This window comes from Pinus tabuliformis, chromosome 3_1 (assembly GCF_031772625.1).
Source record: "Pinus tabuliformis cultivar Carrire ecotype Pingquan chromosome 3_1, CPIR1, whole genome shotgun sequence".
Classification (NCBI taxonomy): domain Eukaryota; kingdom Viridiplantae; phylum Streptophyta; class Pinopsida; order Pinales; family Pinaceae; genus Pinus; species Pinus tabuliformis.
In genome coordinates, this window is record NC_142301.1 from 216759991 (window position 1) to 216785424 (window position 25434).

General features: G+C 38.8%; 2 pseudogenes; both read left to right on the plus strand.

Moving 5' to 3' along the window:
* Positions 1 to 17150, plus strand: part of LOC149186571 (NAD-dependent protein deacetylase SRT1 pseudogene) — a 44348-nt pseudogene extending 27198 nt beyond the window's left edge.
* A 16-nt stretch (positions 17151 to 17166) lies between these two features.
* On the plus strand, positions 17167 to 18209 carry LOC149186572 (putative E3 ubiquitin-protein ligase ARI8 pseudogene; annotated as a pseudogene).
* Positions 18210 to 25434: the final 7225 nt, after the last annotated feature.

A 25434-nucleotide genomic window follows, 5' to 3' on the forward strand; every position in this document is an offset into this window, starting at 1 on the left:
AACCATCAAAATTCAATTAAACAATTTCGAGCTACTATACCTAGCCTAAAATATTTACCTAATTTAGTTATCTCGACTGAAATTCATCAGGAGAGAGCCCTCTCCCGACCTGGTAGGGCTAGTTACCAGGTTAAGCTTGGTTTGTGGTTACCTAGAATTGCCTTCCTTCAGCTTAAGGTCAATCTAGGCTCTAACATAGTCGCGACCATATTGGGGAATCAAAAGATTAATCAGGTAATATATTTCAACCAAATTCTTGAACTTCGGATGATGAGTTTTAGAATTTGCTAGGCTGAAATAGAAAGTTGTAAAGAAAAATAAAAATTCTAAAATCTGAACACACTGGCTTCAAGAAGGTACACGAGGTCCAATCCTGATCCAATCGTCCTCCTGTGTTTGAAAATCCTAATCTCATTCTGTGAATCCTTAGACAAGAAAATTCACTAAGTCCTAGACCTATTTTCAGATCCCATTCTTGTCCCAGTCAATGGTTGTTTATTGAAGATCTCCCTTTTGATGAGTATTTTGATTTTTCTTTGTTTGAAACCAAATCTGAAACTGCACTTGATGATACAACTCTAAATCTAGAATTTGTTGCAAATATTGAAAAGGAAATGGAAAACAGATCAATTGACGAATACATCTTAAATTCTCTTCAATCATCCATCATAACTACCAATATCCCTGAGTTTTTAGAATCGGCATCTGCTACTCTCGGTTCATCAGTATTCCCATCAAGTTTCGAAGTTCATTCTCAACCTCTATTTATACCTAGCCTTCCCTTTCAACCTATCATATCTAATCAAAAACCTATCACCCCTACTCCTCCATCAACTACACCAATAAACCCAAGTAGTCCAACCGTTGTTTCAAATCCACCTCGAGTCATGGCTGCCCGATATGCACCTCTTGTTCTGCCTCAGAATTTGGATGATATGCCCACTGATTACCAAATTAAAATACCTCTTTTTGATGCCACTCAAAGTATTACAACACAGCAACATGTTGATAGAATGAATGATTTCTTCGACCTTCATGAGGTAGATGCAGAAAATGTGACCATGAGATTATTTGTGCAAAGTTTTGGAGGCGAGGTTCGAAAATGGTTTTGGGCTTTACCAGTAGGCTCCATTAACACTTTTCTAGTTCTGCATAGACAATTCCTAAACTGATGGGAGGTAAAGAGGAACCCACTCCAAATTTTATCTGAGTATGAAAATATCAAAAGGAATGTAGGTGAAAGTGTGCAAGATTACTGTGTTAGGTTCAACGCAGTCTATAATGCTATTCTGGCTGACATTAAAGCACTGATGGGGTTAGCATTTCTCAAGTTTCTAGATGGTTTCGATGCTGATATGGCATATCAGTTACGAGAAAGAGATCCTAACACACTTGAAGATATGCAGAAGAACGCTATAAGTGTAGAAGCAAATCTGTTGGCAAAAGAGCAAGGATGAAATCTGAAAAGAAGATGGCTATAAAGGAATAAGTATCCACCTCGGATGTTTAGGCAGATAATTTGCTCCAGAAAATTGAGAATATGTTTGATCAGATGACTGTTGTAGACAAACATGAAACACTAATATGGAATCCAAACTCCAGAGGATAGCAGCAGCCCCAATTTTGGATTAAACAAAGGAAGCAAAAGGCACAAGATCAAACAACACAACAATAGTAGGTTAGGACTCCTTTACGACAGAACTATGTGCATGGAATGGAGGAGTATGATGATGAGGATCCGGTGGTTGAGGAAAATCATTTATTTACTGCCGATGGTTTTCCCATTTTTCTGACAGAAGATGAAGAATATTTGGAGGTTCCAGATACCCAAAGGGATGAAGATTACATACTAGCAAATGAGGTAGTTTTGGAGGATGAATCAGATGATTATCAGCGAGGATATATGAATGCATTGACAACACAACAGAAGCAATATTCATTGAGAAGCAGGGATGTACCAGTTAGTCCAATTCAAAAGAGAAAGGAAGCATAATCCAAAAATGACTCTACAAGCATTTAGAAAAAAGGGAAAGAGCCTGCTGATCCAACTTCTAGCAAAGGACCATCAACAAATAGCACTGTAAATAAGAAGAATAGTCAGTAAAGTGCAGCAAAAGAAAGAGCCGAAAAGAAGGACCTTCCAGTCAAAGAGGTAGAGAAAGTTTCAGTTTTTAGTTTAGAAAATGAGATTGCTAAGTTAAAAGTTTCGATTCCTTTGACTGAATTAATGAAAAACAACAGCTATAAACACCAGCTGTCCAAAATTTTGCATATAGATACTTTATCTGATATGGTCAATGTAGAAGATGATCATCCTGAGCTCATTTTTGGCCCTGCCTTAGAAGGTCAGTTTGAAGATAGTGAAGTTCCTCCATTTTATATAAGCCTTAGATTACACGAGTATGTTCTCCATAATGCCATGTTCGACTCCGGAGCTTCCCGTAATCTGATGCCAAAAGCCATTATGGAGAGATTGTGCCTTGACATTACTTGGAAATATCATGACCTATATTCCTTTGATTCTGGTAGGGTCTGATGCATTGGTCTTATCAAAGAATTGGTGGTATCTTTAGACCAAATTCCATCCAAGAATGTTCTAATGGATGTGGTTGTTGTTGACATTCCACCATGGTTTGGTATGCTTTTGTCCAGATCATGGGGTGCAAAACTTAAAGGAACTTTACAACTAGATTTCTCCTATGCTACCATTCCTGTGTTTGGCTAATTGAGAAAACTATATAGGGAGAAAAAAATGAAGTACATGGTTACTAGAAGGAGAAACCACTCAATCATCCAATTAATGTTGTACATACAAATTTAGAATCATTTGTACTATATTCAGATAGTGGTTTAAATGATGTTGATAGTCAGTTAGTTGAAGTAGAAGATGTTCCGGAGATTTCATAAAATTTTAGAGCAGCCCTTGATCAAGAAAGACAGAAAACAACAAGTTCTTCCGAGTAGTCCACATACCAACAACAACAAAAAGATAGTGAATAGTAGAAAAATGAAGAGATCAGTCAAGGTAAGGAAGAGAAGGAAACAAAATTTTAGCATCTAGAAGAAGAGGCAAGTCTTTGGAGCATGGATTTTGATGGAGCCATGGGTAAGGATGGTGCTGGCATAGGGATTTGGATTCGGAGCCCTGCTTTCTAGCCTGACAAAGTCCCTAGTAATGTTAGAGTATGTTATTACAAATTGGATTTGATTGCTCTAACAATGAAGCAGAGTATGAAGCTTTGATTGCAGGTCTGAAAATTTTGAAGAAGCTAAATGCTAAGAGGATTTCAATTTATGGAGATTTAGAGCTGGTAATTAAATAGGTGAAAGGAGAGTACCAAGCAAAGCACCTGTGGATGAGAGCCTATAGAAATGTAGTCCAAGACATCTTGTGAATGTTTCCTGATTATACATTGACAACTGTACCCCGGACAAAAAAATATTATTGTAGATTCACTCCCCACTGCTGCAAGCAATTTGAAGATCCCAATGAACTCCAACAACAAGTTTGAAATTCATGTCAAACACCGGCCTGCTGTTCCGGACAATTTAAGGTATTGGTAAGTGTTTTGGGATGATAACGAAATCAATACTTTTTTGCTGAATGAAGGAAACTACAAGGATGCTCCCATAGATGACAACTATGACACCGATGATCAAGAGATTGAAGTGAACCAGATGGAGATATGGTAGCTGAAAGACAACATTATTCCTAAAGGTCTCATACCTTTAGAAGAAATTTTTGATCAAGATGATGTAGCTAGAAAGCCGAGCCTGGTGCATATAGATAAAGGAGTTGAGGATGTCAATCTTGGAATAACTGATAAGCCCAAGTTTGTAAAATTGTCCAAAACATTGTCTCCCAAGGTAAAGACAAAATATGTTAGATTGTTATCTGAATTTTCTGATGTTTTTGCTTGGGATTATTTAGATCTGAAGGTGTATGATAAAGATATAATTCAGCACACTATTACCATCAAGCCAAATCAGAAACTGTTTGGGCAAAAGTTGAGAAGAATTAACCCAAAGTTGTTTCCTTCTATTGAAAAGGAGGTAAACAAATTATTAAAAGATGGTATAATTGTCCCAATCAGATTTTCTGATTGGATATTGAATTTAATTCTAGTACGAAAGAAGACCAGAGAAATAATATTGTGTATCGATTTATAGAACCTCAACAAGGTCTCTTTGAAGGACAATTACCCACTTTCGAAGATGGATCATATCCTGCAACAAGTGGTTGGAGCATCCCACATGTCATTACTTGATGGATATTCAGGTTATAATCAGATCCTGGTGAATGAAAAGGATCGGGACAAAACTGCATTTACTACACCTTGGGGAACTTTCCATTATGCTAAAATGCCATTCGGTTTGAAGAATGCTGGAGCCACATTTCAGCGTGCAATGGACATCGCTTTTACTAATGAAAAGGATGTATTTCTGGTTGTATATTTAGATGATTTGACAATGTTTTCAGGGTCCGATGATGAGCATCTTCACGATTTAAAAATTGTGTTTCAGAGATGTAGGAAGTTCAGGATATCTCTTAATCCCAAGAAAGGTCTCTTCACCATGGATGAAGGAAAGCTGCTTGGTCACATTACCTCAAAAGAAGGAATTCACATTGATCCTTCAAGAGTGGAAGCAATACAACAAATAGATTTTCCCCGAAGCAAGAAGGAGATACAAGCTTTTAATGGTAAGATGAATTTCTTACGCAGATTCATACCCAGTCTAGCTGAACATCTAAGATAAATAACTAATATGTTGAAAAAGGACAGCATGGTAAAATGGATGGAGGAAGCCATGAAGTCATTTGATCTGGTAAAGTATGCTTTATCTATAGCCTCAGTCTTGATTAGTCCTGATTGCACTCAAGATTTTATCATATTTTCATTTGCATCCGAGCATACCTTGGCTGCAGTACTAATGCAAAAGAGAGATCAGCTGGAGAAGCCCATTACCTTTTTCAACAGGACCATTAGAGGTGTTTCCTTACGGTACAATATCATTGAAAAACAGGCTCTTGTTCTTGTCAAAGCTTGAAGGATTTTTGAGTGTACATTTTGCACTCACACATTTTAGCATATGTTCGCAATGTAGTAGTAAAGGATGTGCTGATACAAATTGATTCAGAAGGAAGGCGGGGAAAATGGATTGCAATAATGTTGGAGTACGATCTGGGGATTAAACCTACAAAGTTGATCAAAGGACAAGGCTTGGCGAGACTAATGGCTGAATCAAATATGCATGCTTTAGATATCAATCTCATTGTAGCCATGTTAGAAGATGAAGAAGAAGGCTCTCTGATTCAAGTATCCGAAATGTTTCTTCAGTCACCATGGTATTCAGACATAGTGTATGTACCTCAACACCTTTTGCCACGTCCAGGAATGACAAATAACAAAGGTAGATCACTCAAACTCAAAGTTGCAAAATTCTACATTCTAAATAATGCCCTTTATTGGAAAGATCCAGGAGGTGTGTTACTTAACTGTCTGGTTGAAGATGAAGCTCAACAGGTGATGTATGACTTTCACAAAGGTGATTGTGGTGGTCACTTGTTCTGGAAGACAATGGCAAACAAAGTGTTGAGAGTAGGTTACTACTGGCCGACTCTATTTTTAGATGTTTACAAAACAATCATGAGCTGTCATGAATGTCAGGTCTTTCAAGGGAAAAGAAAACTGTTGCCTCTTCCTTTGAAACCTGTTGAAGTCAATGCACCATTTCAGTAGTGGGGACTTGATTTTATTGGGGAAATCCATCCAACATCGTCAGCACATCACAAATGGATCCTAATAGCAACTGACTACTTTACCAAGTGGATTGAAGCAATTCCGACCAGACAAGCCACAGATACAGTAATCATCCAATTTCTAGAGTCAACTATTTTATCTTGTTTTGGTTGCCCTAGTAAAATCATCATAGATAATGCAGCCACATTCAAATCAAAGAAGATGATCGAATTTTGTAGCAAGTATAATATTATTTTGGGTCATTCTACAGCATATTACCCATAGGGAAATGGTTTCGCTGAATCATCAAATAAGTCTTTGGTGAACATCATCAAGAAGATGTTGGAAACAAATAAGAAAAGATGGCACAGGAAGTTGGTTAATGCCTTATGGGCTGACAGAGTGAGCCAGAAGAAATCCATAGGTATGTCTCCATTTGAATTAGTTTATGGCATTGACACATTTTTTCCAACATCTCTTGCAGTTCCGGTTATGAGATTGTTATAGGAGGTTGGTAGTGAAGAGAATGATTTTAAGTGAAGAATCAATCAGATGATTCATCTACGGCAAACAAGGGATGAAGTTTTCCAAAACACTTTCTGATTGCAGGAAAAGATCAAGAAAATCTATGATCGGAAAAATAAATCAGACAAATTTCAGCTAGAGGATATAGTGTTGCGGTGGGATTCTTGGAATGAGGATAAAGGGAAACATGGTGTCGTGGCGGAAAAAGTCGTTTGTGCGGACACAACTGACCTCCCTAGGAGTCTAAACTCTCTAGCGACAAACAAGACAAAATGGAGTGATCTTTCTCTAAATATACCTTTTAAAACATGAAAACTACAAGTGTTTAGGCTTACCTTATTCCAAAACGCGGTTGTTGTAGTCCGTCCTTGCCGATCCGGATGAGCTCCTCCTTCACATCAATTCCTGCAACCACAAACAATCAAACAATTACCAAGCACTTGCATTTCATATAATAAAACATATATTCAACATGCAGACCAAGGAACACATGAAATAACTCATTAACACAAGCTATTGAGAAAAATAAACCAGTTTGTATTAATAACGAAACAAAGAAACTCTTACAACCTGGCCTTGGTGTTGTGCAAGTTCCTCCCAGGGTCCATCAAGGGTTTTCCTGTACTTTGACAAAACTCACCCACTTCCAAGTAGAATCAAGAAAAGACAATCTCTCCTCACAAGGTTCTAAATGGGAGTCCTAATTCCTGCAACATTTACCCTTAGAAAATGTATAGCTTCCAACCTTCCCTCCCTCTAGCTCAATGTCTTTATTTATAGTGCTGTAAAGAGGTTATTCAAGTCCACCATCAATGGGATAATCCCCCTCTTTGGGTGGGATAGCTCCCTTATTGATGGGATAAGTTCCCCTTAATAGAGATACATGAACCAACTGGAGGCGCATCCATTTCATCAAACCGACCTCTAGAAGGTTCTAGAAGTAACCACAAGTAACTTTTTTAAGATGAAACTTGCGCATTTTGCCTTTTACAGAAGGACGCACCTGTCCCTTAACATACAGAGCGTCCATGGACGCAACTTTTGTGAACATGGTGAGCGTCCCCGCAGGTAAGGCTAGAGAGAACCTGCGACCCCAGAGATAAACATATTTTTTACAAGACTTTCTCTCTTCTTTGAGTTTGAGATAGATAGCAGAGGTATAAGACTTGCCTAAGAGGGTAGCATGACTGTTGATTTGAGCCATACTAACTGTAAGTAGTCATGGTGACATTTTTTAGTGTAACAGTTTGCCCCTTAAAGTGCGAAGCCTGGAATAGATTAGGGTTTTGTAATTCTAGGAAGGGTGAAGCGCTTTATCATTTCAAGGATTGTCTTGTGGATGACCTGGTTGGAACCTGCAATTTTCAACACAAAATACATGTATAAGATTATATCATCACTGAGGTAGGCATTCCCATACTCAGATTCAAAACTTTAACTAATGGACTAACTATTCTGATACAAGAATGATCTTGCAGTACATCATTTTTTATAGACTTTCGTAGACACAGTATGGACGCAGCCATCTGTTTATGATTAGTCTACATAGATAATGAATACAAAACTCCTCACAGCCTGGATGGTAGAAACTAGATCCAGGGTCTTCACTTCTACTTCCCGAATTGGTACGATTCTAACCATGCGATTAAATGATTTGATGTCGAACATGTTAGAAACCACTTGATTACCAGTTGATGATGTAAACTGTTAACAAGCGTGAGAGAGACCACCAGCAATGTCAATGGTTCTCAAAGTACCAAGCACAACCCGTGAAATGTGAATAGATGTTTTGATGTCGAACACTTCACGGAATCCTTTGATCGAAAGTCAATGATGTAAACTGACGTCAAAGGCGAGAAACCTGCCATTGATGCATGCAGACTTCAAGGTACTGTTGATTCCTAAGTCATCTTTCTAGATAATGTGTCGATGTCGATAGAAAGCGACTCGTTGCAGGCAAGCCTGTAACACGAAATCATTGTTCAAGTTGAAGAAATGTTGCTGTAAGGACTGACTCAGGGATGGTCAAATGGATGACAAGTATTTTGCAGATGAAAGTTTTGCTTGCAGACCTCTTGAACACATAACGACACGACAGATGGCTTGGTGACGAATAACTCAAAGTTAATCCCCGGAACCCGGTTAAAGACTTTCAAAGTGGTTTGGTCAACTGTGAGGTAAAAGATTTCCCAACCCAGGTGAATGAAAAGTGTCGTGTTCAAGAGCGGTAATAAAGTTTCTTTTGAGACAAAAGGTAACAAACAGGCTCATTCTTCTCTCTTTTCCCCCGCCATTTCTGGCAAGTACCTCTTTATTTTTAACAAGCTTGAGGAGGATAACATATGCTTGATTATAAGCTCATCCTTCGGATGAGTCCAACCTAGTTTAAATTCGAACCCTAGGAAGGAGTGGTTCGTTCCTGTTTGTAATTGAACAGGTCCTTTACTGTAAAAGTTTAACGAGCCCAGTATAGGAGAAACTCGGCGTTTTTCAATTTTAGAGAGTCTGAAAAACTTAAGGAAACTCCAAGTTGAACTTTTTCGTAAATTTGTGTCCCTCAAGCCCGAAAAAGTATAAAATAATACCTGGGGGAACCGCTTGATCTTGCGACCAAGGAGTACTTTCATAATAGTGTCGTTGACCTGAAAAGTAAAAAGCGATCAAGGACACGTCGTTTTATTTCCGTATCGAGTTTGAAACGACAAAAACACGGCAATCTTTTCCTGATTTTACGGTCAGAAAAGAGCTATAAGGGGACCGTCTTTTAATTCCGTTTTAACGAGTGTAAAAGAAACGCTCGGCAATCTTTTCATGTTTTAGGAGTCAGAAAAGGGCTTAAAAGAGAACTCCAAGATTTCACTTTTTCGTAAGTTTTAACGAGTTCGAAAAAATGATAAAAATGTACTCATGATTTTCATTTTTTCGTAAGTTTTAATGAGTTCGAAAAAATGATAAAAATGTACTCATATGGCCGATTTTCAATTTAATTTACGAGCAGGAAAAGACGGAAAGAACTCGGCATTTTCATTTGTTTTACGAGAATGAAAAAATAGCAAAATAACCTCGGTATTTTCATGAGTTTAACGAGTCTTGAAAATAACTGAAATTGACTCGAGATAGGTTTCATTTTTACAAAAGCTTGAAACAGACAAAAACTATGCTTCAAAGTAGTTTCATTTTTACACAAGCTTGAAACAGAGAGAAAACTGTGCTTGATGCCCCCTAAGCATAACTGCTAGAGCGCATGCCCCCCAGCTTCATTTGGATGAAATGAAGGTTGAGTTACGAGATCATTTGAAAGACTCGACCTAAAACTATAAGAAAACTATGCAAAACCGAAATAACTAACCTAAATATACAACTTAACATCTAGGAGGTCTAGTCAAACTTTCGACTCAAGTAGAGGAGGATTTGTTTCATTTTTTAACGAGCTTGACACAGGAAAAGAACTATGCTCGGATTCGGTTTCATGTTTACGCAAGCTTGAAACGAAAAACTATGCTTGTTATAAGTTCGCATGCCCCCAGCATAATGACCCCAATCAAGGTACATATTTGTCACACGGAATCAGTCAAGGGTGCGGACACAGCTGACCTTCCTAGAAGTCTAAGACATTCTAATGACAAACAAGACAAAATGGAGTGATCTTTCTCTAAATATACCTTTTAAAACATGAAAACTACAAGTGTTTAGGCTTACCTTATTCTAGAACGCTGTTGTTGTAGTCCGTCCTTGCCGATCCGAATGAGCTCCTCCTTCACATCAATTCCTGCAACCACAAACAATCAAACAATTACCAAGCACTTGCATTTCATATAATAAAACATATATTCAACATGCAGACCAAGGAACACATGAAATAACTCATTAACACAAGCTATTGAGAAAAATAAACCAGTTTGTATTAATAACGAAACAAAGAAACTCTTACAACCTGGCCTTGGTGTTGTGCAAGTTCCTCCCAGGGTCCATCAAGGGTTTTCCTGTACTTTGACAAAGCTCACCCACTTCCAAGTAGAATCAAGCAAAGACAATCTCTCCTCACAAGGTTCTAAATGGGAGTCCTAATTCCTGCAGCATTTACCCTTAGAAAATGTATAGCTTCCAACCTTCCCTCCCTCTGGCTCAATGTCTTTATTTATAGTGCTGTAAAGAGGTTATTCAGGTCCACCATCAATGGGATAATCCCCCTCTTTGGGTGGGATAGCTCCCTTATTGATGGGATAAGTTCCCCCTTAATAGAGATACATGAACCAACTGGAGGCGCATCCATTTCATCAAACCGACCTCTAGAAGGTTCTAGAAGTAACCACAAGTAACTTTTTTAAGATGAAACTTGCGCATTTTGCCTTTTACAGAAGGACGCACCTGTCCCTTAACATACAGAGCGTCCATGGACGCAACTTTTGTGAACATGGTGAGCGTCCCCGCAGGTAAGGCTAGAGAGAACCTGCGACCCCAGAGATAAACATATTTTTTACAAGACTTTCTCTCTTCTTTGAGTTTGAGATAGATAGCAGAGGTATAAGACTTGCCTAAGAGGGTAGCATGACTGTTGATTTGAGCCATACTAACTGTAAGTAGTCATGGTGACATTTTTTAGTGTAACAGATTGCCCCTTAAAGTGCGAAGCCTGGAATAGATTAGGGTTTTGTAATTCTAGGAAGGGTGAAGCGCTTTATCATTTCAAGGATTGTCTTGTGGATGACCTGGTTGGAACCTGCAATTTTCAACACAAAATACATGTATAAGATTATATCATCACTGAGGTAGGCATTCCCATACTCAGATTCAAAACTTTAACTAATGGACTAACTATTCTGATACAGGAATGATCTTGCAGTACATCATTTTTTATAGACTTTCGTAGACACAGTATGGACGCAGCCATCTATTTATGATTAGTCTACATAGATAATGAATACAAAACTCCTCGCAGCCTGGATGGTAGAAACTAGATCCAGGGTCTTCACTTCTACTTCCCGAATTGGTACGATTCTAACCATGCGATTAAATGATTTGATGTCGAACATGTTAGAAACCACTTGATTACTAGTTGATGATGTAAACTGTTAACAAGCGTGAGAGAGACCACCAGCAATGTTAATGGTTCTCAAAGTACCAAGCACAACCCGTGAAATGTGAATAGATGTTTTGATGTCGAACACTTCACGGAATCCTTTGATCGAAAGTCAATGATGTAAACTGACGTCAAAGGCGAGAAACCTGCCATTGATGCATGTAGACTTCAAGGTACTGTTGATTCCTAAGTCATCTTTCTAGATAATGTGTCGATGTCGATAGAAAGCGACTCGTTGCAGGCAAGCCTGTAACACGAAATCATTGTTCAAGTTGAAGAAATGTTGCTGTAAGGACTGACTCAGGGATGGTCAAATGGATGACAAGTATTTTGCAGATGAAAGTTTTGCTTGCAGACCTCTTGAACACATAACGACACGACAGATGGCTTGGTGACAAATAACTCAAAGTTAATCCCCGGAACCCGGTTAAAGACTTTCAAAGTGGTTTGGTCAACTGTGAGGTAAAAGATTTCCCAACCCAGGTGAATGAAAAGTGTCGTGTTCAAGAGCGGTAATAAAGTTTCTTTTGAGACAAAAGGTAACAAACAGGCTCATTCTTCTCTCTTTTCCCCCACCATTTCTGGCAAGTACCTCTTTATTTTTAACAAGCTTGAGGAGGATAACATATGCTTGATTATAAGCTCATCCTTCGGATGAGTCCAACCTAGTTTAAATTCGAACCCTAGGAAGGAGTGGTTCGTTCCTGTTTGTAATTGAACAGGTCCTTTACTGTAAAAGTTTAACGAGCCCAGTATAGGAGAAACTCGGCGTTTTTCAATTTTAGAGAGTCTGAAAAACTTAAGGAAACTCCAAGTTGAACTTTTTCGTAAATTTGTGTCCCTCAAGCCTGAAAAAGTATAAAATAATACCTGGGGGAACCGCTTGATCTTGCGACCAAGGAGTACTTTCATAATAGTGTCGTTGACCTGAAAAGTAAAAAGCGATCAAGGACACGTCGTTTTATTTCCGTATCGAGTTTGAAACGACAAAAACACGGCAATCTTTTCCTGATTTTACGGTCAGAAAAGAGCTATAAGGGGACCGTCTTTTAATTCCGTTTTAACGAGTGTAAAAGAAACGCTCGGCAATCTTTTCATGTTTTAGGAGTCAGAAAAGGGCTTAAAAGAGAACTCCAAGATTTCACTTTTTCGTAAGTTTTAACAAGTTCGAAAAAATGATAAAAATGTACTCATGATTTTCATTTTTTCGTAAGTTTTAATGAGTTCGAAAAAATGATAAAAATGTACTCATATGGCCGATTTTCAATTTAATTTACGAGCAGGAAAAGACGGAAAGAACTCGGCATTTTCATTTGTTTTACGAGAATGAAAAAATAGCAAAATAACCTCGGTATTTTCATGAGTTTAACGAGTCTTGAAAATAACTGAAATTGACTCGAGATAGGTTTCATTTTTACAAAAACTTGAAACAGACAAAAACTATGCTTCAAAGTAGTTTCATTTTTACACAAGCTTGAAACAGAGAGAAAACTGTGCTTGATGCCCCCTAAGCATAACTGCTAGAGCGCATGCCCCCCAGCTTCATTTGGATGAAATGAAGGTTGAGTTACGAGATCATTTGAAAGACTCGACCTAAAACTATAAGAAAACTATGCAAAACCGAAATAACTAACCTAAATATACAACTTAACATCTAGGAGGTCTAGTCAAACTTTCGACTCAAGTAGAGGAGGATTTGTTTCATTTTTTAACGAGCTTGACACAGGAAAAGAACTATGCTCGGATTCGGTTTCATGTTTACGCAAGCTTGAAACGAAAAACTATGCTTGTTATAAGTTCGCATGCCCCCAGCATAATGACGCCAATCAAGGTACATATTTGTCACACGGAATCAGTCAAGGGTGCGGACACAGCTGACCTTCCTAGAAGTCTAAGACATTCTAATGACAAACAAGACAAAATGGAGTGATCTTTCTCTAAATATACCTTTTAAAACATGAAAACTACAAGTGTTTAGGCTTACCTTATTCTAGAACGCTGTTGTTGTAGTCCGTCCTTGCCGATCCGGATGAGCTCCTCCTTCACATCAATTCCTGCAACCACAAACAATCAAACAATTACCAAGCACTTGCATTTCATATAATAAAACATATATTCAACATGCAGACCAAGGAACACATGAAATAACTCATTAACACAAGCTATTGAGAAAAATAAACCAGTTTGTATTAATAACGAAACAAAGAAACTCTTACAACCTGGCCTTGGTGTTGTGCAAGTTCCTCCCAGGGTCCATCAAGGGTTTTCCTGTACTTTGACAAAGCTCACCCACTTCCAAGTAGAATCAAGCAAAGACAATCTCTCCTCACAAGGTTCTAAATGGGAGTCCTAATTCCTGCAGCATTTACCCTTAGAAAATGTATAGCTTCCAACCTTCCCTCCCTCTGGCTCAATGTCTTTATTTATAGTGCTGTAAAGAGGTTATTCAGGTCCACCATCAATGGGATAATCCCCCTCTTTGGGTGGGATAGCTCCCTTATTGATGGGATAAGTTCCCCCTTAATAGAGATACATGAACCAACTGGAGGCGCATCCATTTCATCAAACCGACCTCTAGAAGGTTCTAGAAGTAACCACAAGTAACTTTTTTAAGATGAAACTTGCGCATTTTGCCTTTTACAGAAGGACGCACCTGTCCCTTAACATACAGAGCGTCCATGGACGCAACTTTTGTGAACATGGTGAGCGTCCCCGCAGGTAAGGCTAGAGAGAACCTGCGACCCCAGAGATAAACATATTTTTTACAAGACTTTCTCTCTTCTTTGAGTTTGAGATGGATAGCAGAGGTATAAGACTTGCCTAAGAGGGTAGCATGACTGTTGATTTGAGCCATACTAACTGTAAGTAGTCATGGTGACATTTTTTAGTGTAACACATGGTAAGTTTGAGAACTTGTGGAAAGGACCCTATAATATTACAGCATATAGAGGACATAATGCCTTTTTGCTTAAGGAGATGGATGGTCAGGATTGTCGAGGAGGACCAGTTAATGGCAGGATCTTGAAGCACTACTACTTCTGAGGTGATTTTTGAAGTCATGATATGATCATTGTACATACCATTTTCCCTTTCATTGCAAGTTTTCAAGGAACACAGTCATTTCAGCTTGGGGCCTGAGGTTAAGGCTATAAATTTTGAATGATTTGTGTAAGGTTTGTGAGTTTAATTTAGTTTCTAGTCATAGTTTGAGTCATGAGTCAATTTCGATTTGCATAGTGTTAGTTTCAGTTTTAGCAAGTTTTGATTCCATTGCCCAATGGACAAGGCTACTAGGTCTACGGTGTTCTTGGCACCTCCAAGGAGTTACCATCCCCATTGGAGCCAATGTTAGTGTTAGTGTATTGACATTGCCATCAGTGATGAAAATTTGCTCTTTTGCATTTCATAGTAGGTGTCCCACACTGATGAGTTTGCATTCCATTAGGTCATGGATTCATTGATGGTAGGGTTTAGTTCTAGTTTTTCTCCTCAAGATCTGTACTTGCTGATTCCCTTTCATATTTCAGCCATGGTTCATGATTTTCTCTACAGTTGATATCATTAGATCTTAGGGTTTGGTGTCATTAGGTTCTAGGGGTCCATCATGATCAAAACCAGCTATTTCATGCCAATAATGATCAGCAAGGACATAACTGTTAGAGTCAGTCCTTGGCCTTCCTTCAGTGATCAAAATGGGCCTCTTATTATGTCTATTTTTTTTTTTTATATGTTTAGCACATGATATTTAGCACAAAACATGTCATAAGCATGTTCATCAGGAGCCACGTGAAAAGAGCTTTCCAACGGTATATCATACTCCAAAGATAGGCTCTCGGATCAGAAGATATGACCAAATGAATGGCTGACTCAAAGGCCTCTCGTGTAGCAGTTTAGGTATTGAACAATCCAAAAGAAACTGGGAGATGTCAGTGATTGGTTTTGTGGCTGGATTGTGATAGTGAAGGAGAGAACATAGCCTTTGAGGTCTATTTCTATGTTGCTAATCCTCATCTCAACATATGGTGAGCTCGTTTTGCCTTGATTGAAAGAGATATCCATGAATTTGTGCAGAGGACATTGTACATTGCTGGCAGTGATATTGCAGGTGAAAGGTCTCACTAAGGGGAGCAAGTGTGAAGGAGATAACTAGAGATGCTTTGTTGGAGAAAGTTATACATGAAAGGGAATTTCGTAATCATGACAAAGGCCTATTGCTGTAGCATTATTCATTCAGAGGATATGGAGAGAACCCCGTGCAAGTAAGATCGTTGAACTTATAGAAATCATTTTTTTTCAAAAGGTTCTGTTGGTAATACCATAAATTGTCCAACGCCGTGTGATGTGCAGTGTAAGTTGGCTTGACTGGCGAACAAATGCCTTAAGTAATGCCTCATATGCTATGGTAAATGTAATTGTGTTTCCACTGGAACATACGGTTATCCTCTGGGGGACTGTGACTACTACGCACACTCTTCTCTTCTCAATCTTGAAATTTGGAAATTTTTGCACCATGTTTTTCAAGAGAGATAGAGGAGCTGGAAAAACTCATTGAAGAGGGCAAGCACCTGGTTGCATTTACTAGAGCTGGTATTTTGTACTTCATGTGGCATTCCTGACTTTCATGGTCCCACAGGAAGTTGGACTCTTCAACGTGAAGCAAAACCACCTCCAAAAGTAGAAATGTTGTTTCATCGAGCAATGCTAGGTCTTACGCATATGGAATTGGCAGAACTAGAGAAGGTTGGATTCTTGAAGTTTGTCATTAGTCAGAACATAGATGGACTGCATCTGAGATCTGTTATACCAAGGGAGAAGCTTACTGAATTACATGGGAACTCCTTTAGAGGGATCTATTCATCTTGTGGAAAAGAGTATATACGGGACTTTGAAGTGGATACTATAGGATTGAAAGAGACATGATGACGTTGTTCTGACCTAAATTGCGGGGGTAAACTCAAGGACATAGTCCTTGATTGGGAGGATGCATTGCCTCCAAAAGAGATAAACCCTGCAAAGAGGCATTGCAAAATGGTAGATCTTGTAATATGTTTGAGAACGAACCTTCAGATAACTCCTGCTTGCAACTTACCTTTGAAATCAGTTCGAGCTGGTGGCAAGCTTATAATTATCAATCTCCAGTCAACTCCAAAGGATAAGAAAGCTACTTTGGTGATCCATGGTCAAGTGGACCAGGTCATTTTTTGTGTTATGAAGTGTTTAAATTTGAAAATACCTCCATTTGTTCAAGTGGATCATGTTCGTATAAGTTTATCCTTTTCTTCAAAAAAATGAAAAGGGCCTTGAAGTGGAAGCTTAGGATTTCAGGTGTGCATGGATTCAAGGCACCATTACCTTTTCTTGAATCTGTGGAGGTTAGTTTTCCAGATAGACCCGATCTAAAAATTGCTGTACTGAAGAAGCAACCCTTTTTACTGATAAGAGAGACTCTTAGATCAAGATCATTCATAATCTCAGTGAAACTTAATTTTGGCAAGTGTTGTGGCTGTTCATCAGTTGAACTAGATTTTCCCATGGACTCCCATGATGCAATGGAATATTTTGATTATGGATTAGAAAATGTAATACAAAGTTTGAGGAATAGGTTTGTTGAGGTCTCGACATGTGGACATGTTTCTCCTATAGAGAAAAAATTAATATCAGAGTCTAGAGGAACATTTACCGATTATGCCATTGTCACAAGCTTGGTGAAGCATGAGTGTATTGCATTGAAGCTAGTGGTCGTGACAAGCAATGGTATAACAAAAAAGAGGTTCCTAATGGTTTCTACAAAGAGGATACCTTAATAGAAGAAATTCTTGGATGGGAGTGCAGTTTATGGAAACGACATTAACCAATCAAGAAAAGGAAGACATTCTTCAACATCAAAAGGAAGCTATAGCATCTGTTGCTACAGTGCTTTCTATATCTACAGTGGAGGCTGGAATTCTTTTGCATCACTTCAAGTGGAGTGTTAGTAAGGTCAATGATGAACGGTTTGCAAACGAGGAGAAGGTTAGAACGGATGTGGGATTGTTGGAAAAGCCTGTTGTGGCGGTTAGACAATATGAAAAGGAGTTGCTATGTGGGATATGCTTCGAGTTTTTTTCCCCGTAGCAGAATGAAGGCGGCTGCTTGTGGCCATCACTTTTGTAATGCGTGTTGGATAGGCTACATTCATACTTCAGTAAATGATGGTCCTGGATGCCTTACTTTACGATGTCCAGACCCGTCATGTAGTGCTGTTGTGGGTGAAGATATGGTCCTTTCTTTAGTATCTGATGAAGATAGAACAAAGTATACACGGTATCTTTTGAGATCATATGTTGAGGACAATAGAAAGACCAAGTGGTGTCCAGCTCCTGGCTGTGAGTATGGCATGGACTTTGTTATGGGAAGTGGCCCTTATGATGTTATCTGCAAATGCACACATAACTTTTGCTGGAATTTCTATGAGGAAGCTCACCGCCCAGTAGACTGTGAAACAGTTGAAAAGTGGATCTTGAAGAACAACACAGAATCAGAAAACATGAACTGGATATTGGCAAATTTAAATCCTTGCCCAAAGTGTAAACTACTAATTGAGAAAAATCAGGGCTGTATGCATATTACTTGTACACCTCTATGTAAATTCGAATTTTGCTGGCTATGCCTTGGTGCTTGGTCAGAGTATGGTGAATGCACAGGTGGTTTTTATGCATGCAATCGATATGAAACTGCAAAATAGGAAGGAGTTTATGATGAGTCAGAATAGAGAGATGGCCAAAAATTCCTTGGAGAGATATACCCATTATTATGAGCAATGGGCAGACAAAACCAACATGGAAATTAATAGATGGGGCTTGTCGAGAAAGTCTTGCATTTGAAACAGCTCGATGTGAAGGAAATCCAAAAAATATTATTATGAGAGCAGAACAACTATATTCATCATTAAAATGAGATAAGACTAGAAGGTGAGTAAATAAAGTAAGAGCATTACAAATGGCAGCCAGAGAACATCCAAGGAGGGACAAAAACTGCAGATCAATCAAACAACTCCAAAATTCGTGCAGGTGCAAGGTGGTAGTCAAAAGGGCAGATTTTGTGGAATATGGTTCCACACCTGAAGGAGCAGATATAGTAATATTAATCCACTTGGCAAACTTTCACATAATTTGGGTTTTCAAAAACTACTTCTCATGGTTCTCGAGATAGTTTGGGATTTTAGTTGCAAATTAGTTTATAATATTGTTTTATGATAGGTTTTATTATTAATTTTATTTTATTATTTCCTATTTATGTTGAGGAAATAAAAATAGATTATAATTTAGTATATATAGGATTATTTGTAAAAAATAGAGGTTCGATATTGGTAGCAGAGAGGCTACTTGGCACTGTATAAAGTTTTCCTGAATATCATTTTTATAAAGCAGTTTTCTGCCCTTTGGACCTGGGATTCATCACGATGTTGATGTTTAGTATGTTTTTCTTGTAATTCACTTATATATATTTATTATTTTATTATTATTTTTTTTTTTTTTTCCTACCTTGTTTTAGCATTATCTAAGAGATATGTTAGGAATTCATCTGTAATGATGCTCCTTTCATGATGATTTTGTTGTTAGATGTAATGGTTGTCTTAGCAGAGTTCATCCTTTTTTAGATGCTCTGTTGAGCAACCTCGTGTTTCTCTTTTGTCTAAAGTTGCTGCTGCAGATCCATCCCTTGTTTGATGCCTACAGGGCAGCAGGCTTTCTCCCCTATTCTTCTCACATTCGCAATCTTTATCTCGCTGAACATGGCACTTACTTTGCCCCAAGTTTGCCGGAAAAAACTAGCATCAACTCCATAGCCCAATCATCCTTTCTCTCGCTGTTTCGACCCAAAAAATTTCAAAAAAAATCCCTGCACTCCATAACTAGCCTAAGATTTCATTTATTGCAGCCACATCTTATTGGCAAAGAGAGAGCCCTCTCTGGTTTGGCAGGGCTAGATGCCAGATCGAAGCTTGGTCTGTGGTTACCTCAGAATTTCCTTTCTCAGCCTTGAGGTTAACTTTGAGTGATAACACAGGATAGTAAACCGGTGAAGATTCCTATTCCTATAGGTGTAAAGTTATCTGCTGAATAGTGTCCAAAGACACAAGAAGAGGAAGAGGATATGTCCCGTGTTCCATATGCAAGTGCAGTCAGTAGCCTGATGTATGAATGGTTTGTACTAGACCAAACATTGCACATGCAGTGGGAGTATTGAGCAGGTTTATGTCAAAACCAGGGAAGAAGCATTAGACAGCAGTGAAGCGAGTTTTTCAAGTATTTGCGAGGAACTAGTGATTATGGTTTGTGTTACCAAGGAAGACTAGGATTGGACAGAGTTTTGGATATCCGTGGCTTTGTTGATGCGGACTGGGCTGGAGATCTGGATCAGAGAAGATCTACAAGTGGGTATGTGTTTAACTTATTTGGAGGTGTAGTCAGTTGGATGAGTAAGAAACAATCTGTAGTGGCATTATCAACTACAGAGGCAGAATACATGGCAGCCACTCATGCAAGCAAGGCAGCAGTTTGGTTGCAGAGATTGTGTTCAAGTATGGGGTTAGTACAGGGAGCTATAAGGATAGACTGTGATAGCCAAAGTGCAATTTTCTTGGCAAAGAGCCTTGCTTACCATTCAAAGACAATTCACATTGATGTTCAGTATCACTTTGTGAGGGATATGATAGAAGACAAAAATGTGTTGCTAGTAAAGGTGGACACTTTGAAGAATACTACAGATGCATTGAAAAAATATATGAGCTCTGAGAAGCTCTCTTGGTGTAGAGAAACAATGGGCATTGCAGGGTTGGATAAATGACTAAGCTCTCTTGTGGTCTCCTGTGGAAAGAAAACAACAAGTGGGAGAGTGTTGGGTTGTGTTATATTCTTTCCACGACTAGCACACGTAGTTAACTTAGGGGTTAGGAGGGGGGCAAATCCCCCCCTTTGTTGTGTCGATTAAGTAGCGGGGGAGTCACAGGGGTTTGAGGGGTGCAGCAAATCCCACTCTATGGGGTCTGGGGTAGTGACCTGAAAAATTTTGGTTTTGGACCCTATATTAGGTTGGGTGGACCTACCTATGGTTTTTTGTGCATGATTTTCGCACATGTTTTTGGACGCAATGGTTTTCGGTCCATGGTTTTGGATGATGGTTTTTGGTCCATGGTATTGGATGCTTCAGCATGTATAAATATGTATCATAACATTGAAAGGAACATAATTAAAAATCAAGCTGGTAATCCCGGTTTTGGGATCCAAGAGAAAATCTCTATGTATATGTGTTTTATGTGTTATGCTCTCGCATTGTTTATTTTCTGTGTTTTAGAATTCATATGCAGGTAATTTCTGTACGGGGTTAAAACCTACATTTCCCAAGTCCCACTTATCCAACCTCTTTAAGGTGCCTTACAACCTCCACCACTTGGTCAGGATATTACTCAAATCCAAATAGGTCAACCTGTATATGGCATGGCACAAACACAACCTATCCAAATTACATAGTGATGATGAAAAATCCCATAAGGAAACCATATCAAGGCATTTCTCAAATGCCTTACCAAGATCAATAAATGCAAACCCAACCATTTCAAACTTTGCAAGGTTATCCCAAAATTTGGCAGGAAGGTTAATTTTATCTAGGTTATCAGATGCATATACCTATTGCAAAAGTCATCCCATATTACCCAAGATACCCTCCACCAGAATTTAATCGACGATTTCCATTTGTGACAACCCTTGAATTGCCAAATCTGACCTGCCTTACAGATGATCCCATTTTTCACTCTCCCTAGTGGCTGGTTATTCCTACAAAATTTCCTAGTGATATCCCAAAGTTCAATGGAAATATTGGAGAGCACCTATCTACACACATTGTGACGTATCATTTATGGTGTCCATTGAACTCTTCAAATGATGAATCTATTCGATTACGTCTTTTCTAGTGGACAATTCCCAGTATGGCAACAAAGTGGCATATTGAATTACCATGAGCTTCATTCAAAAATATCAGCACCTTAACAACCACAATCTTAACTCATTTTCAGTTTCCCATTCGCTATGAGACTAGAACTGAACTTTTGACTTCTTTCAAACAATCTGATTCCACTCATATTTCTGATCATATTCATGAGTGGCGACGTTGTTGTCGTTTAGTCAAAACCTTCATTCCTAACCAATTATTAGCTGAATGGTTTATTAAGTATCTGTTGCCATGCATAACATAAGATGTTGCTAAAGGTCACATTTTGACTAGAAGCAAGTAATTTCTCATGCCCAATATATTGATCTTATTTATACTCAATCCCACATGCTTTATGATAAAATATGAAATTCTCTACGACCTTCAAATATTGTTCGATGACCTCCCGATAAAGAATCACATGTCGCAGATGGTGTGGCCGGTTCTACTGGTGATCGGTTAGTGACTAAACCATCAGGTTCATCTCTTGTTGCGGCTTCTCAAAACCTGTCCTCTACTTTTGAGATAAATTTTGTCCAATCCACGAAAGGAAAATCTCAGTAACCAGGAAGTAATAAGAAATGAAAAGGTAAGAAAATAAAGATAACCCTCCACAGGATAAACAAAATAACCAGTCTTCTAAAGAAAAACAAAAACCTTGTTTTCCTTTCTTAATCTGTAATGAGGAGAATTTCACTCCTGACTGTCCACATCAAATGTAAGTAAATCAATTTTTTAAATCATCTAATGCACATGTTGTGTTGATAGATCCCTTTCCTAATCAGGAGACTAACATGATTGCTCAAGATCTTTCTTCCTCTTCCTCGATTATGATGCTTTCCTCCACCAAGCTGAAAAATGAAGTTATGGCGGCAATGAGGAATAAGGACTACGATAATTCGAATCCCTTGACTAGTTAGACTACTAATCAACCTACCAGTTCTACCTCAACCATTTTGGATCTTGTTCCAAATCCAGTTCCTATTGAATTAAAAATATGACCTCCTAAGGGCGTTATTCATAAATCCTCATTCAACCCTCATGTGATAGATGCATAGCATTGTAACATAGTTGAGGATCTAATTCTAGCTCCTTCAACTATGTCGACTCTCATGGTGTTGTAAAATTGTCCCGCCCAGAAGAAGGGTTTACTTTCCGCAATTAGATAATTTGATCCTTTGGATTCTAACCTTGCAGTTTTAATCATGAGACTCATACGCCTAGACTTCTAGTGTAATTAAATTTCCTGATTTAGGCTATTGTGCGAAGCACAACTATTCATCGAACCATTGTGGACGAAGGCACTTCCGCCTACATCATGTCACTTTCTTCTTGGAAGGCCATTGACTCTCCTCAACTCAATCAACCACCGAATACTCTAAAGGCCTTTGATGGAAGGGGCTTCAAGCCTTATGGAATTTTGAGTTCGTTACAAATTGAATTAGGTGGAAAGGTGGTGTCAGTAGATGTCGAATTTGTTGATGGACCTATTGACAGTGTTGGACCCGCCAACATTTCAAGGGGATATCCCCGGTAAGAAGTCCCAATTAGACCTCATACTGTTTGGTGTAGGAGTCCCAGCAGTGGGTCGTAAGGTAATGCCTTGGCCACGATCTCGCACAGAGGCAAGTAAGATAACTCTGTAAGTAGCAAGGGTGTGACTGATGCAGTGAGTCAAAGAAGGTGTATGAGAGGTTCTAACATAGAAAGGGGAGATGAGGTTGAAGGTGAGTTCCAGGTTGAAAGGGATAAGTCCCAACTCGGCAAGGAACACACAACACAAAAGGACATGCATAGCTTCTGGTGGAGCAGTCCACTTGGATGTGACAGTCACAACATACAAGGTAAGATAACATGTACAACACTCATGGATCAGTCCGAGACAAGTGCAACAGTTGTTACAAAAAGATTCATGTGAAATATCTGTCTGGTGTCTGGCAGAGTAGTTGACATGGACGGGACAACATTAACAACATATACAACACATTAACAAAAAGATTCATATAACTTCATACAAATTAGTTCATACACAAATACGTAAGTTAAACAACATATATCATTAAGGCAACCGGAGTAGTCCAACTACAATAACAACATATGCACGAAAATGTGTTGGCTATTATTATATAAAGAAGTGTAAGACACAATCATACAATACATCCATGTAAACCTACTAGCCCCAACAGTGGAAAGGTATAGCCACATTCGCCTGCTCCTCCAAAGAGATGAACTAGCTCCATGCAATGGAGAAGCTAAGGTTTGTTACAATACTATCCAAGCTTTATCCAAGATAGTCTTATCATAAGTTTGGCCAACCAAAAGTCTCTACAATGAGTTATGAGGGACTATTTATAGCAAAGGGTGGGGTGACCCTTGACATTCCCCTTTGTGACAGTTCAACTACCCTCATGACTGTTCACCTACTCTATGATTGTTACATCCAACCATTGACACTTGACTTACACTTGACTTGACTCAACATTACAATGCACATGTACTCATGTGAGACAACATGGCTTGAGAAAGGCTTGCAAGACATTGCTGACACTCGATCCACTGTGATGAGACCAACTCTTTGACATTCTTGTGATGGTGAATGTGGTGAGTTGATGCTAAGCTTGGTCATCCATGGTGGTGTGTATGCAACTCATGGTGACATCTTGCTGAAGCGAACTCTTGCCTCCGTTGCAATCGGTGCATTGGTTCGGCCCCTTCATCCAAATCGATTGCTAACATTCGCATGGTCTTCTTGGGTGTGGCTAAATTGGTAACACACTGATGCATAGTGTCCATGCTAATTTTCAAGTGTGTGTTGGTGGTCATGCACATTAACTTGCCGATGTACATGTTCAGCTCTAGTTGGACTTGCTTCTTGTCTTCTCCTTGGTGAGTGTTTTGATTGGGTTGGATTGCATGCGTGCACACAATGACATGCATGCTATTGAATCCCTTGCATGCGATCACCAACACAGCTCACCATGTTTGCTCCGTATTAGCTACTGGGGTGGATATTTAACTTGTATGGGCACATTTTCATTTGTGAGTGCACAATGTGCCCACTGTTGTTCCTGATCCTACTGCAACTCATTTGTCTATCTATGCAACTTCATGTTCTTCCTTGAGTTGCTGCTTCAACACATGCAACTCCTTCTTTGTTCCATTCTCTATCTTCGCACGATCTTCATGTCGTGTCATCACCTCATAGTCAGAGTCTCCAAAGTTGCTTTCATCATCAATGGATTTGCTTGAGCTTGCAACCTTGTTTCGCCTTCATGTTGTCAACAACCATCCTCTTGCATTCATTACATTTGGTATGTTGTCTTCAGTTGCTATTCATGATGCTGCTTGTTATCACTCAAAATTTTCCTTAGAAGTTATCAGAAGAAGGAAACAACCAAGGTAACCACAAACCAATCTTTTAGGCTTAGGCTCTAGCCAACCTAAGTCCAGAGAGGGCTCTCTCTATGTGATTTAGCTTTGTTTCACTGGGATTTTAGGCTATTTATTAATGTTCATGGGGGTTTTGGTTTTGATTTTAAGGTTTGGCGGTGGAATTCTTGGAACACATGGATAGAGCCAAGGTCTTTAAGCCATTGTGCTATGGAGTCAACAAATGGATAGCAAAACCGGATCAGTTCATTAAAGGGAATGTTCACAAGGCAGGCTAGCAAAGTAAAGAACAAATCTTTAGGTCGAATGGGTGAAATGATCCTAACTAGGGTGAGAGAGCACTTAAGAATCCTTAGACCGGGGCTAAAATGAAGAATAGGAGATAATCATGAACAAAGGGAAATTAAGAATCCTTTGCTATAGATCACAAGGGATAACCTAAACTAAGGAGCAATCAAGAATTCCTTAACTTATATTTGTGAAGAAAACATTTAATATGCATAACAGTCAAGACAGAGTGCAGTTAAGCAATTTCTGAAATATCATTCCATGTTATAGAATTTATATATTTAGAGATCCAAATAAGATTATGGAAAACTCAAAGAAAATAACACTATACTTAAGAAAATACTTATTTGAACTTCGCTTTGCACAAGAATCTAGTGAAATATCTGATCTTTATTGCTTGATCTAGCTAGTTGATCCAGTCATTGACACAATACAATTTCA